Genomic DNA, 14,218 nt, shown 5'->3' on the forward strand with positions numbered 1-14,218 from the left:
CATGGTCAGCCACTACACAGAGAAAGACCATGCGCCTGAAGATATGCATTGGTACATAGTGGAGAAAAATTGCCTGAAAGAAGGAAAATCCTCAGAATCAACTGGAAAATTCAGAGTATATTGGATTTTTATTTTGGGGACCTCTGTCAAAGGCTTGAACCTTGAAATACCCTGGGATCAGGCTATTAAGTAGAATTAGTTTTGTTTAACCATCCTAGTTAAGGTAGAAAACATCTTACGTGAACAATCCAAAAAAAAGGGGGAGATTATTTGGTAGGAGATAAGGCTGGCAAGATAAGGTCGACAAGATATACCATATACCATACCACTAGGAGGTTGTAGTTTAACTTTTTATCCGGTGCTATCGAGTGAAGGGTGTCTCTGTAAAGTTAGCTAATATAGCATCACGGCTACACGTACAAACTCTATCTTTGGCAAGATAAGGTCAACAAGATAACCATGTACCATACCACTAGGAGGTTGTAGTTTAACTTTTTATCCGGTGCTATCGAGTGAAGGGTTTCTCTGTAAAGTTAGCTAATATAGCATCACGGCTACACGTACAAACTCTATCTTTGGCAAGATAAGGTCGACAAGATAACCATGTACCATACCACTAGGAGGTTGTAGTTTAACTTTTTATACAGTGCTATCGAGTGAAGGGTGCTTCAGTAAAGTTAGCTAATATAGCATCCGGCTACACGTACAAACTCTACTTTGGATTAGCATAAATTTATAATATAATGCTGTACCGTAACATCTAAATGTGCATTCAGCATTAATATTTTTTCTGGCAGTATATTAAAAAAGATGTCGACATTATCAAACTGGACATGGGCTCTCTGTACCCTACGGTCAGAGTGACACAAAGCATGTCGTTGTGCTAATTATTGCAGACATAAATGCAAGACATTTAATCTACTCTTGCTGATCTGTGGGCCATATAACATCACTTTGATTGCTGGGATCTGGTTACCAATAAAGTTATACAATTCAATGTTATATATATATATAGCTGCTGAAGTGAAGTATTATATAGATAGTAAAGTACATATAAGATGGTGGCTATATTTGCACATTTTACTATGACAAGACGCATAACTGTGTAGTCATGCCGTAGCGTACACACACTATGTCACGCTATTTAAACTGAGAGGCTTGTTTGCCCAGCTTTGCATACCAGAACATTATCGAGCGGATCGGGAACGTATACAAGGCTGGGAAGGTAAGAGAGACCAACGTGCTATGGCGCCTGAATTTGACTGTCTGAAAAAAATGACTTTTGAGGTCTCTATCAGGCAGGCAGGAGCTTCGCATTAGTAATCTATGAAGCTAGTTAAAGCTCTGATATCTTTGGTAGGTAGCCCCACTTAAGCGTCATTAAGATATCGTGGAACCACACATATGCTCCTCTTGAAATATAGGGCAGCGTGGGGGATTAAATCAGCATGAATGCACACAAGCACTTTTTTCTTTACTGAAAGATCAGTTAGCATTGTGTACTTTACATTATTGGCGTATTATACTTGTTCAAGGCGCATATTTGTGTCATCATGTCGTAGCTTGTAGGTGCTACGTTGCGCCATTTGAAGCAAGAAATTTGTCTGCCCCATTTTTGCATAGCAGAATACTAATCAGCAGATCGGTAACTTATGCAAAGCTGAGAAGGTGAGAAAGCTCAGCCTGTTATGGCGCTTGTATCTGACTGTCAAAGTTAATGCCCCTTGAGGTCGCCATCTGGGAGATAGGAGCTTCGGTTTAGTATTCTATGAAGCTAGTAAAGGCTGTGATTTTCTTGGTATGTAGCCCCACCTAAGCATCATTAAAGTATCGTGAAATTACATACAAGTTCCTCCAGAAATATAGGGTAGGTTAAGGGATAAGAACAGCATGAATACGCACAAGTACCTTAATTGTTACTGAAAGATTGGTTAGTAAATGCCAGGCTTCCTTAGAATTAACGGATAGAGTGGAAGTAAAGAACAGGATTCAAGTATACGAGCGTTTCAACTCGATAGCTCGATATGTGATGGAGTGAAAACAGTATTGGAAAGTATGCTGAGTAGCATCAAATAAAATATACCAATACCATATTGTGCATCATTTAGGAATTTATGTATAACCCGTAGGAGAATATCTAGTAAACGTAAAGAGATATAAGTAGGGTGTTGAGAGATGAAATACCTATAATAGATGTACAGAATAGTTCTACTATTTCTTTCTCTTATTAGGCTATGTCAGAGAGAGATGAAATACCTAAAATAGATGTACAGAACAGTCCTATTTTTTCTTTTTTTCTACCAGGTTATATCAGGCTACACTTCCACTTAAATAAATTATTTAAAGACAGTGAACATCAGGATACCACTGCGCAACACTAATCTACTTAAGTTGCTACGGTTAGTATGTCTTCCTTTATGTAGAGTTAGATACTAAGGAGGTGTAAGAGAACAAACAATGAGCTATATGTAAACTAATGCAGTACAATGTATTATTTCAACTATATTAAATATTGACCAAGCATCCAGATTTAACCGTCTAATTCAGCAACTTGAACTTATGTTAATCCTTGATGTTAGTACACTTTCTCTCTTCCCATTCATGTGTGGGTACAGTTAGATACTCAAGAGCTATAGGATTATAAATAAGTTGTTAGATGTCAGTTAATACGGATCAATTTATCATTTCAGCAATATTATATACTTATCGAGTCCTCAATTTAGACCTCCTGATTCAGAGTTTGAATATAAATAATCAAAGGAAGTGACTACAATAGATTGGGTAAGTAACTATTAGGTGTGACCATTAGTATCACGTATACAGAAAGATTAGCTAATGCGGATTATTTGATCATTTCAGCCATCATTATATATTTGTTGAGTCACTGCATTTCTGAGTTCCTGAACCAGCATTTGAATACAAATAAATGAAGGAAGTGATTATAATAGATCTGGTAAGTAGTCACTAGGTGTGATCATATGTATATAAGATCTATAGCAGATATGTATGGCTGTATTAGGGAAAAATAAGGAAAAAATCCATACCTCGAAATAGTCCCCCCATGTGGTGGCAAAGTAATGGACCCAAGTATACATAATATCTTAACATACTGAATCGAAATAAAAGATTTCTGAAAGTCTAAGCAAGAAATAAATCAAGTCTATAAAAATTAGTATCCTGGTCTGCATGACCACTAAGCTTTGGGTTAAATATTTAAACCTTAAAAGTAAAAAAGAAAGGAGAATTAAATCTGTGTAGGTATTTTCTGTATAGATAACATCACATTAGGGGTACAATGAGAGACTGTGTGTCATGTGTTCACAAGTTTTGTATTAATAAGCAATGTTGCGGCTCACAGCAGGATTCAAACTTTTGAGCTTTTAACCATGTATATAGGGGAGGGTGGTAGTCTGTATAGAGACACATTGATGCTATTGTTGTAGCTTGCACTTAAGCTTTAGACCATTAGAGTATTTTAAATAAAATTTAAATAAAATCTTTTTTCATTCTAGTAAACCACTGGTATGAAAAACCTGAAGAGGGCTTTGCCCAAACCCATTTGTAGTTAAGAACTGTAACCAGTGTTTTCTGAAAATCAGCGCATTTGTTGTATCTGGTAGCTAACAGCTGCAACCAGTGTTTCTGAAATCGACATATATGCTGTGTCTTGTTTGACAGAATTCAGACGAATCTTGTTAGATCGACTTTGACAGTTCTGTTTATACAAGCTGAAGACTATGATATTCTGATTGCCAGCAGAGAGCAGCAGAGAGTCGCGAGCCGCTCTGGTCGCCAGTCGCCGTTCTCCACGTCGCGAGCAGCCAGAGGGAGGCGTCCCAGCGGCTTGGAACCCGCGCCTAGCACTACCACTACCTGGCAGCCGGTAGTCGGTAAAAAAGATCAAAGGCCGGCGGGAGTAAGCGGAAGAGCCCGCAAAGCCTGCAGGGGACTGTCCAGTGCCCAGCGCCTCGAGTGCCTTGAGACCCGGCGCCCCGTGACGGTTCCGAGGAGACGGGTGCCGCAGCGGCAGTGGCAGGGCTGCAGTGGCGGATTGAAAAGGAAGCGGAAGACGCGAGATTACCGGAGCATGAAGGTTGGTGCAAGCGCTGCAGTTAGCGGCTGGCGGGAGCGAGCCCGACATTGTAAACTGCATCGGGGGGGGGGGGTCTCAAGCACTGCTAGCTGCTCCTCAGGCGCCCACGCCCACGTTCGCTAGCTCGTTGCTTGTAGGCCCCCCTCTCAACCCCGCCCCAGCATCTGCATCGGCCTCAGTCTCAGCATCCTGAGCCCTGAGCCCCAAGTCGAGCTTAAGCAGGGCAAGAGCAGGCAGGAGCAGTCAGGAGCTTTAAGAGGCGTGGCAGCAGAGGCAGAGGCGGCTGAGGTGTTAGAAGTGGCAGAGGCGCCCAGAGACATTCTCAACCAGCTCCCAGCTTGCCCAGCCAGCCTTCCCTCTTGCACAAGTTGTACAAGTTCTTTCCTCATCACACACACCCATTCTCAGCCATACCTGCCCAGCCTCACCATACCTGTCCGGACTTATCAGACTCAATCAGACTCTGCCAGACTCTATTAGATTCAACCACCGAATTTGGGGGGTCAAGGACAAACGGAATTTGCGCAACTGCGCAACAGTGTGCCCTCATACGGACAAGGGAAAGCGTCAGGGAAAGGGAAAGGGCAAGCTTTCACCTGACTGCTAAACTTGCCTGTCGTGTTCTGACCCTTGCTGTTTTTGGAGCCATTAAGCACTACTGAAAACTTGGGCACCTCCTCTCCACTCACCAAGACCTTACTGGGGCAATGAGATCTGGAAAAGAAAGAAAGTATACTGCACCCAAGTGAAGGAAGCCCAAGCAACCAGACGCAGCTGGGGTTCAGGGCCACGTCAAGCACACACCAAAACCTCAAAAACCCAAGAGCCTAACCTTACGGGACTATTTCAGAAAGACCCCATCAAAAACTGCAGAATTAACAACACAACTATTAGAGCAACACCCGCAAACTTCGGAGGCAACCACTTTTATAACCTCTGACCATTTAGGGTTTGACCTTAAAGCACCACCGCAAAATTGGGTATTCAACACAATGCCAACAAAAGAGCCATCAGGGGTCTATACTTTTGGGTCCACCTGCACTAACTACAACAGGGAAAATACCCAAACCATTCCTCTTCGACCAGAGAAGCCCCTCACTCCTCTGGCAGACGATAACGGGGTTGTCCCCCTACCGCAATCACAGCTGGAAGACATTATGTGTTCAATAGAGGTCTCCCCTTTGCTGCTACAACTTCCATATTTCCCGTTTAAGCCACCTACGGGCTTTCCACAGCAAACAACGACGGCGCAAATCCACGGGCAAGCTGACCCAGCGCAACCCAATGGTAGTTATCCACCATTAAATTTGCTTATTCCACCAATAACAAAAATATTAACAGTATCAACAGACTCAAGTCCTTCACACAAGTTATCTCCGCCTTCTGGCCACACAAGGACTCCATGTCAAAGTCAATCAGCGCAGATGGCAGCAAATAACCAACCCATGTCGGATTTATCCCTTTTCTTTAAGACCACCTCAAATTCCCCAAGCCCGAGCATCACTCCGGATGACAAACCTAATATAGAAGAGGACACTAAGACCAGTGTTTGGCCTCAACTATTGCAGACCCTCCAACAAACCATGACCGCACTTAACTACCATTCAGTAAAACTAGAGGTGCAAGTTGATTTACTAAACACCTTGGCACTTTTTACGTCAGGGATCGACGGCAAATTAGACCAATTGAACTCGTTAATTCTAAGGGCGCAAGCATCTGCGAATTTTGTTCAACCAACGTGCTGCTGCTCTCCAATTATTGACTCCCTCTCCCTGCTCCCAGATTGCCTTTCCACTGTTATCCGGGAAGTAAAGCAGCTGAGGGGGGATACGTGCCAGCCAAACTGCAACCCACCAAACATCAAGAACAGGACAAACCACCGGAGGACAGTGGAAACAAAAATACAAAAATAAAGGAAGAAGAAGCGGACATTACAGGATCAATCAACCGCCTTCCATTGATGACCGGTCACCCTCATAGTGCTCCAATAAAACCGACCCCGACGGTTGAAAACTGCACTCTCCCATCACCAACCGGGCCTATAAACCAGCATGCCAAATCTGAGGACGGGCGAACCAACAGCCTTGCTTCTTCGCCCGCTCCATCAGTACCGGCTTCTCTCGGGCCTATTCCTCCTTGCAGCAAAAGAGAGCGTAAACGTCAACGCAAAGCGAGAAACAAACTCAGGGCTAATTCCAAATTGGCCCATCAGAATCCCTTCCCCATTTTTTCGATAGCCGAAAACAAAAAATCCTCTATAGAACCCAGCACAGTGGAACCAACGACAAACCCAACAACAACCTCGAACGGTCCAACTGTGGACTTACCCACTCAAGAACTGGCGAGGAGCCCTCAGAGTCTAAGATCATCAACAATTGCCTCGGCAACAAAAGCAGAGGGCAGCGATCCTGCAACAAGCACAAGGGTGAGCCCAGTTAGGTCAAGTTACACTGGGCAAGAGACAGCGGCCGGAAAATCTCGGCTTTTAATGGATCTCCCCCTTTTCGGGAACGAAAACATAACATCAAAATTGAGTTTTACTAAAACCATCTGCAATGACACAGCTGCCCTGATCAGTCATACTCCACAATCAAAACGGGCTCCCCTCCAACCACCACAGAAGTTACATAAATATAGATCTGATGCAACAATCGAAAAACTGATCCTCAAACCCACAATTGCACCAGAGCCGCGAAGCGACATCCAATCGTGTCATCGGATTTTACTAGCCCCCGAGTACAAATCTAAGGGGCGGCACGATATCCTCAACAGATCGAATCTGCTGAAATTAGCAGAAGGCATACCGGGGCTAGAGGGTCTGGATACGAACAACATCGAATCCATTGAATTCCTTCCCCCACGAGGAAACCAACCCTCTGAGGTCACCGTCGTAACTTTCATACAGGCAGGCTGGGTAGGAGCCTTTCTCGAACACAAGGCTACACTGCGGAAATGGGGGATTAGAGTGCACCCTTATTCAACACCAGGATATCCAATCACGCTGCTATCAGGAGCAACTACACCCAGCAAGCCGGCCTTCATCAAAAACACAGAGCATGGGAGGCCGTTCTCTGTTCTAAAAAATGCCTCAGGGTCGGACATAGAAGAACAAGTTACTTACCTTCGGTAACGCTTTTTCTGGTAGATAATATATCTGCCTGTGGATTCCTCACTTTGTGAATATCCCCTTGCGTCAGCAACATTCGGAAATTCTTTTGTAGCTTCGCGCCGACGTGGACCCGGACGTCACAGAGGCACGGCATCGCACGCGACTCCGCTGACGTCACCGACGCCTATAATAGGCCCACGCCGGCGTGATGACATCAGTTCCGCCCTTTTTTCCGTGTCTTCGAAGCACACGGACGGACCGATGACAGTAGACATATACACAGTATACGCAGTATAGAAATCAAGGTAACACACACAGTGTGAAGCAAATGCAATAAAACATTTGAAATAGACAAATCCTTGACCATAAAATAATACATCATATAAACCACTGGCATAGAAGAGTGGACAACGGGGAGGCGGGTGGGTCAGTGAGGAATCCACAGGCAGATATAGTATCTACCAGAAAAAGCGTTACCGAAGGTAAGTAACTTGTTCTTCTGATAGATACATATGCCGTGTGGATTCCTCACCTTGTGAATAGAGTCCCACAGCAGTCCCCACTCCCGGAGGAGGGTGTCCACTCTTCTAAACCAGGAAATCCTGAAGGACAGAGCGCGCAAAGTGACCCTCCCTCCTCACTTCGGAATCCAAGCAGTAATGCTTCGCGAAAGTGTGGAGGGAAGACCAAGTTGCCGCTCTACAAATATCCTCAACAGGCACACCCCTAGCCAATGCTGAGGTCGAAGACTTCGCTCTAGTTGAATGAGCTCTTATACCCTCTGGTGGGTCCTTACCGGCCAAAGAGTAGCAGATCTTAATGCAAAGGACGATCCATCTCGACAAAGTCCTCTTATAGACCGCTCTTCCTTTCTTGCAGCCAGCAAAGCCAATGAAGAGCTGGTCGTCCACTCGACAGTCTTTAGTCCTGTCCAAGTAAAAAGACACCGCCCTCTTGGGGTCAAGACGGTGTAATCTCTCCTCCTCCTTGGAAGGGTGAGGGGGAGGATAAAAAGTAGGAAGGGTAATGGATTGACCAAGGTGGAAAGGAGTCACCACCTTAGGCAGAAAAGCAGCCCTGGTCCTAAGAACCATTCGTTCAGCATGAATGGTAAGGAATGGGGGCTTGGAACTAAGAGCTTGAAGCTCACTTACCCTCCTTGCCGAGGTGATTGCAACGAGAAAAACCGTTTTGAAAGTCAGAAGCCTCATGTGACATTTGTGGAGAGGCTCAAAAGGAGCACCCATTAAAAATGTCAAAACTAGATTCAAATCCCACTGAGGCACAATAAAAGGTGTAGGAGGGAACCTATTAGTGAGGCCCTTCAAAAACCTTAAAACAATGGGAGACTTAAAAAGAGAAGGCTGGTCAGGCAAACAGATAAAAGCCGACAGCGCAGAAAGATAACCCTTCACCGTGGCAACAGCAAGCCCCTGCTGAGCAAGAGAAAGGGCAAACTGGAGCACATCAGATAAATGGGACCTCAAAGGGTCTATAGATTTCTCCCTGCACCAAGCAACAAATTTAGACCACCTATAAGAATAGATGGACTTAGTGGAGTCACGCCTGGCTGACAAAATGACATCCACCACATCGTGAGGGAGAGAAAAAGAAATCAGGTTGCCCCGCTCAATCTCCAGGCATGAAGGTGTAAGGTCTGGAGGTGGGGGTGTAGAACCTGCCCCTCCATCTGAGAGAGGAGATCTGCCCTGTGAGGGAGACGGAGCGGCGGGTGAGAGGAGAGGTGGAGAAGGTCTGAATACCACACCCTTCTTGGCCAATCCGGGGCGATCAATATGACTTGGGCCCGGTCTTGGCGAATCTTCCTCAGAACCCGAGGAATCAAGGGTATGGGAGGAAACGCGTAAAGGAGTTGATTTCCCCAACTCAACTGAAACGCGTCCCCCAAGGCTCCTTGCAACGGATACTGGAGACTGCAGAATGACAGGCAGTGAGCATTCTCGCGAGTGGCGAACAGGTCCACCCGAGGAGTCCCCCACATCCGAAAGATGTCGTGAACTACCTCTGGGTGAAGCCTCCACTCGTGATCGGCAGAGAACTGCCGACTGAGACTGTCTGCACGAACGTTCAGAACTCCGGCCAGATGACTTGCCATCAGACAAATCCGATGGCCCTGAACCCAGGACCAGAGGCGCAGAGCCTCCCTGCAGAGACACTGCGACCCCACTCCTCCCTGCTTGTTGACGTACCACATCGCGGTCGTGTTGTCCGTCAGGACCTGGACTGACTGACCACGAAGGGAAGGGAGGAAGGCCTTGAGCGCCAAACGTATCGCCCGCAATTCTAGAAGATTGATGTGAAGCAACCTTTCCTCTGGAAACCAAAGACCTTTGACCTCCAGATCCCCCAGATGAGCACCCCACCCTAGGGTGGATGCATCCGATATCACTGTGGCCACCGATGGAGGCAGTTGGAAAGACTTCCCTTGAGACAGATTGCCTTCCACGCTCCACCAAGATAGATCCGCCGCAGTTTCTCTGGAGATCTTCACTGACTCCCTGAGATCTCCGTTGTGTTGATACCACTGCCTGCGGAGGCACCACTGGAGTGCCCTCATGTGCCAGCGTGCATGGTTGACCAACAGAATGCATGAAGCCATCAGACCGAGCAGGCGAAGAACCTTCAGGACTGGAACGACCGCTCCATTGAAAAATAAAGGAATCATCTCCTGTATGTCGCGAATCCTTTGAGGAGGAGGGAATGCGCGACACAGAGTAGTGTCCAGTACCGCACCTATGAACAGGTTGCGCTGTGAGGGCACCAGGTGAGACTTGGGTACATTTATCGAAAAACCCAACCTGTGCAACAACAGAGTTGTCTCTAGCAGATGATGGAGCACCTTCTCCGGCGACTCCGCTTTGATCAGCCAGTCGTCTAGATACGGAAACACATGAATCCCCGATCTCCTGAGATGAGCTGCCACCACTGCCATCACCTTGGTGAAGACTCGAGGTGCAGTAGTAAGACCAAACGGAAGGACCACAAACTGGTAGTGCTGTGACCCAACCGTGAAACGGAGATACTTTCTGTGCGACTCCAAGATGGGAATATGAAAATACGCATCCTGCAAGTCGATCGACACCATCCAGTCTTCTTCCAGCAGCGCTTGAAGAACCTGTGCAAGAGTGAGCATTTTGAACTTTTCCTGCCTCAGGTAAAGGTTCAAAATCCTGAGGTCCAGGATTGGCCGAAGCCTGCCATCTTTCTTGGGGATCAGGAAATACCGGGAGTAGCACCCCTGCCCCCTTTCCTGCTCTGGAACCACCTCTATCGCACCTTTTCGGAACAGTGCCAGGACTTCTTCCTGCAGGAGAAACAGGTGGTCTTCCGAACAATAACCCTGGCAAGGAGGGTAATTGGGAGGGAATTCCTGGAAAGGAAGTGCATACCCATTCCCTACAAGATTGAGAACCCAAAGATCCGATGTTATTAATTCCCAATCTTGTAGAAAATGTGTAAGCCGACCCCCCACTGGGCCCACATGATCCGGAATGGCGGATCTAGGGCTGCTTTGCTGCGTTGGCAGGGGGTTGGGAAGGAGAGGAGGAGGAGGAGGAGGAAGCTTGACGACCTCTAGGGCGGGATCTTTGTCTGCCCCTGTACGACTTGTACAGTGTATTCTGCTGCTGCTGAGGCTGCTGCTGGGAAGATCTGTAAGACCGAAAGGAAGATCGACCAAATCCCCTGAAACGTCTTCCGGTAGTACCCCTGGACTGAAGACCCAAAGATTTTGTAGTGGCCCTACTGTCCTTAAAACGCTCCAAGGCAGTATCAGCCTTCTTACCAAACAACCCTGATCCATCAAAAGGCAAGTCCATCAAGGCAGATTGGACGTCTGCAGAGAATTCTGAAGATTTGAGCCAGGCAGCCCCCCTAGTGGCCACGGAGGAACCCATGACCCTTGCCACTGAATCAGCAGTGTCCAGACCACTCTGAATGACCTGTCTCGCAGCTGCTTGAGTGTCCAATACCACTTCCTGAAAATCCTTCCTGTCATCCTCAGGGACTTTCGGAATCAACTGCTTGACAGAATCCATCAAAGCATGGATATACCTTCCCATCAGACACGTAGCATTGGTTGACTTTAATGCCATACTGGCTGATGAGAAAACCTTCTTGGCACTTTGGTATTGCTTCCTGGATTCCTTATCTCCAGGAACTTGTGGAAAAGCACCAGCAGATTTCTTTGAGCAAGCAGCCTGTATCACCAAACTCTCAGGAAGAGGATGTGAAGATAAAAATGCAGGGTCCTCTGGTGCAGCTCTATATCTCCTGGCCACTGTTCTAGAACCTGCAGGAGCAGATAAGGGTTTCTTCCAGACCTCATAAATAGGCTCAGACAAGGCCTCGTTGAAGGGCAACATAGGTTCAATGATAGATGAGGGTGAATGAAGCACCTCAGTCAAAATATTAGGCTTATAATCAGCAGTGGGCAGAGTAATATTCAATAGACTCGCTGCTTTCTTAATGACAGTGTGATAAGGTATCACATCCTTTGATGGAACATTTGACACAGAAGCCAATTCCCATTCAGGTGATAGTTCAAGCCCACTGGCTTCACACAAATCCTAAAACGGATCCTCAGAATCCTGCAACTCTCCTTCTTCAGTATCTGAATACCCATATTTTTCTTCTTCCAGAAGTCTTTGGGCCTTTCTCCGAGATCTTCCCTTCACCACCGAAGCCAATGGATCCGGAATCGACTCCGACGGGGTCGGTGCCGGCGTCGAACCCGAAGTCGGACGGGGTCTATCCATACGAGGTCGGGCAGAATCCTGCCTCGGAGTCGCAGGTATCAGCGTCGATGGGATCGGCGTCGATGGCACCGGCGTCGTGCGCTTCGGCGTCGACGACACCGGCGGTGTCGATAAATGCCAATGCGGTGGTAGAGCCGGCATAAAAGGCATGAAGGGTGTAGGGGCGTTAGCCTGAGGAACACCTAAGTTAAAGGCCATAGGACCCGTGGGACCAACAGGTGCACCAGACGGGAACATTGCCCTGGAATAGACACCAAACATGGCGTTCAGGAACTGAGAAGGATCCTGACCTGGAGTCGGAAACTCAGGATATGGACCTCGTGGCTGTTCCTGAGGAGGTGGAGTCGATACGACGTCGACCTCTTCATCGGGTGCCGGAACCGGAGTCGACGAACCCTCAGGTACTGAAACTTCGGCTCCACCATCCCCTTGCTCCTCACCTTCATCCTCCTGACCAGAAGGATTGGATGGACACGGAGAATGGACCTGTTTCTGAGATTCGGGTGAACCCGGATGCGAAGCCTCATCATGTTCCGATTCTGAAATCTCCACTTCTTTACTCAGAAGCTTGACCTGGGACTTCGGTCTTGAACTAGAGTCCTTCCCAGAATGATGACGTGACTCATGGCTCTTCTTCTTGTGTTTCTTCCTCGAAGACTTTGAAGTGTGAGCCGAAGACGACTCCGAGTGCGACCTCGAACGAGACCTCGATCTCGACCTTGACCTTGACCGACGAGATCGAGACTTCGAAGATTTCTTAACCTTCTTACTTTTAAGCTTTGCCACGAGGAGTTTCGCCTCTCTCTCTCTCAAAGCTTTCGGCGTCATCTTCTTGCAGCAAAGACAGTCCTCGACATCATGGTCGGAGCTTAAACACCAGACACAGCATTCGTGAGGATCGGTGATAGACATAGTCTTGCCACACTCGCCACAAGCTTTAAACCCAGTCTTCTTCGACGACATCTCGAAAAGTATGAAGATAGACACAATACAATGAAAATAGTAACAAAGTTACTGTAAGCTACAGTACGATCCCTGAAAACCGTTAGCGTCGACGACGCGGAAAAAAGGGAACTGATGTCATCACGCCGGCGTGGGCCTATTACAGGCGTCGGTGACGTCAGCGGAGTCGCGTGCGATGCCGTGCCTCTGTGACGTCCGGATCCACGTCGGCGCGAAGCTACAAAAGAATTTCCGAATGTTGCTGATGCAAGGGGATATTCACAAGGTGAGGAATCCACACGGCAGATGTATCTATGAGAACTTAAATGCCCTGAAACAGCGGTGAGAAACAAAGAACCAGACCATGCTTGGAGGTGGCTGCCAGCAGTATTGGCTACAAAAAGCAGAAATTGAACATCTGCGACAGGTTCATCAGTAAAAACATACAATCCATTAAAATCACTCTTTCCGTCAGGGGCACAACAGCACAGTGTGGTCAGCAGCAAGGGGGAGTCACTTTTTTCACTGTGCTCATGGAATATCTGCGGCCTACATCAAAAAACTTTAAATGAAGACACTATGTCTTTCCTTGGGGAACATGTGGCAATTGCCCTGCAGGAAACTTGGGAAATTGAGGGCCGCCCTATTGAAGGATTCATTGAATATCGGAAACAGGCACTGAGGGACAGCCGCTTCAGCCACCCTAAAGGCGGGCTGTCCACATATATATCCAACAACTTAAAAGGCGAATTCAGTCAACTCTACCTGAAAGAAGACTGGCTATTGGGGGTCAAAATTAATCTCCGGAGCAGACAGCGATTGCTCTTACTTATAAATGTGTATATTAATCCTAACACCCGCACAAAAAAAGACCACCTGGCCAGATTCTGCGAAATAATGAATGATATAGCCACAGAATATCCTAACTCGGACCGCATTATCACAGGGGACTTTAATACGAACCTTTTCCAGGGGAACATAGCAGACCCAGAAGGACCCAACATGACTAGCATCATTGAGGCTGTCCCCCAATCTAAACCCCCTGTGCAAGCTTTCAATACATTAGGCGAGGTCACCGTGATGAGACTTTACAATGCAGGGTACCTAGTGGTGAATGGAAGATCAGCAAGTGATTCCCCCCCAAACTGGACCTGGTCAAATGGAAGAACAAAATCCTACTTGGACTTTACCATATGCAATTCGGAATTCCTGTTCAATCTGGCTAGCTTCTCCGTCCTGCCAAGGCCCGAAAGCGACCACAGGCCATTGGCCATTTCCTTTGCCATAAATTTAGCT

General features: G+C 46.9%; 1 protein-coding gene across 2 annotated transcripts in view; it reads right to left on the reverse strand.

The window, feature by feature from the left end:
• The window catches only part of TCP11 (t-complex 11), a 323,210-nt gene that overhangs the window by 136,304 nt on the left and 172,688 nt on the right, over positions 1-14,218 (reverse strand). The gene's annotated exons all lie outside the window — the stretch shown is intronic.

The sequence above is a fragment of the Lissotriton helveticus genome, chromosome 5_1 (genome assembly GCF_964261635.1).
Source record: "Lissotriton helveticus chromosome 5_1, aLisHel1.1, whole genome shotgun sequence".
Classification (NCBI taxonomy): domain Eukaryota; kingdom Metazoa; phylum Chordata; class Amphibia; order Caudata; family Salamandridae; genus Lissotriton; species Lissotriton helveticus.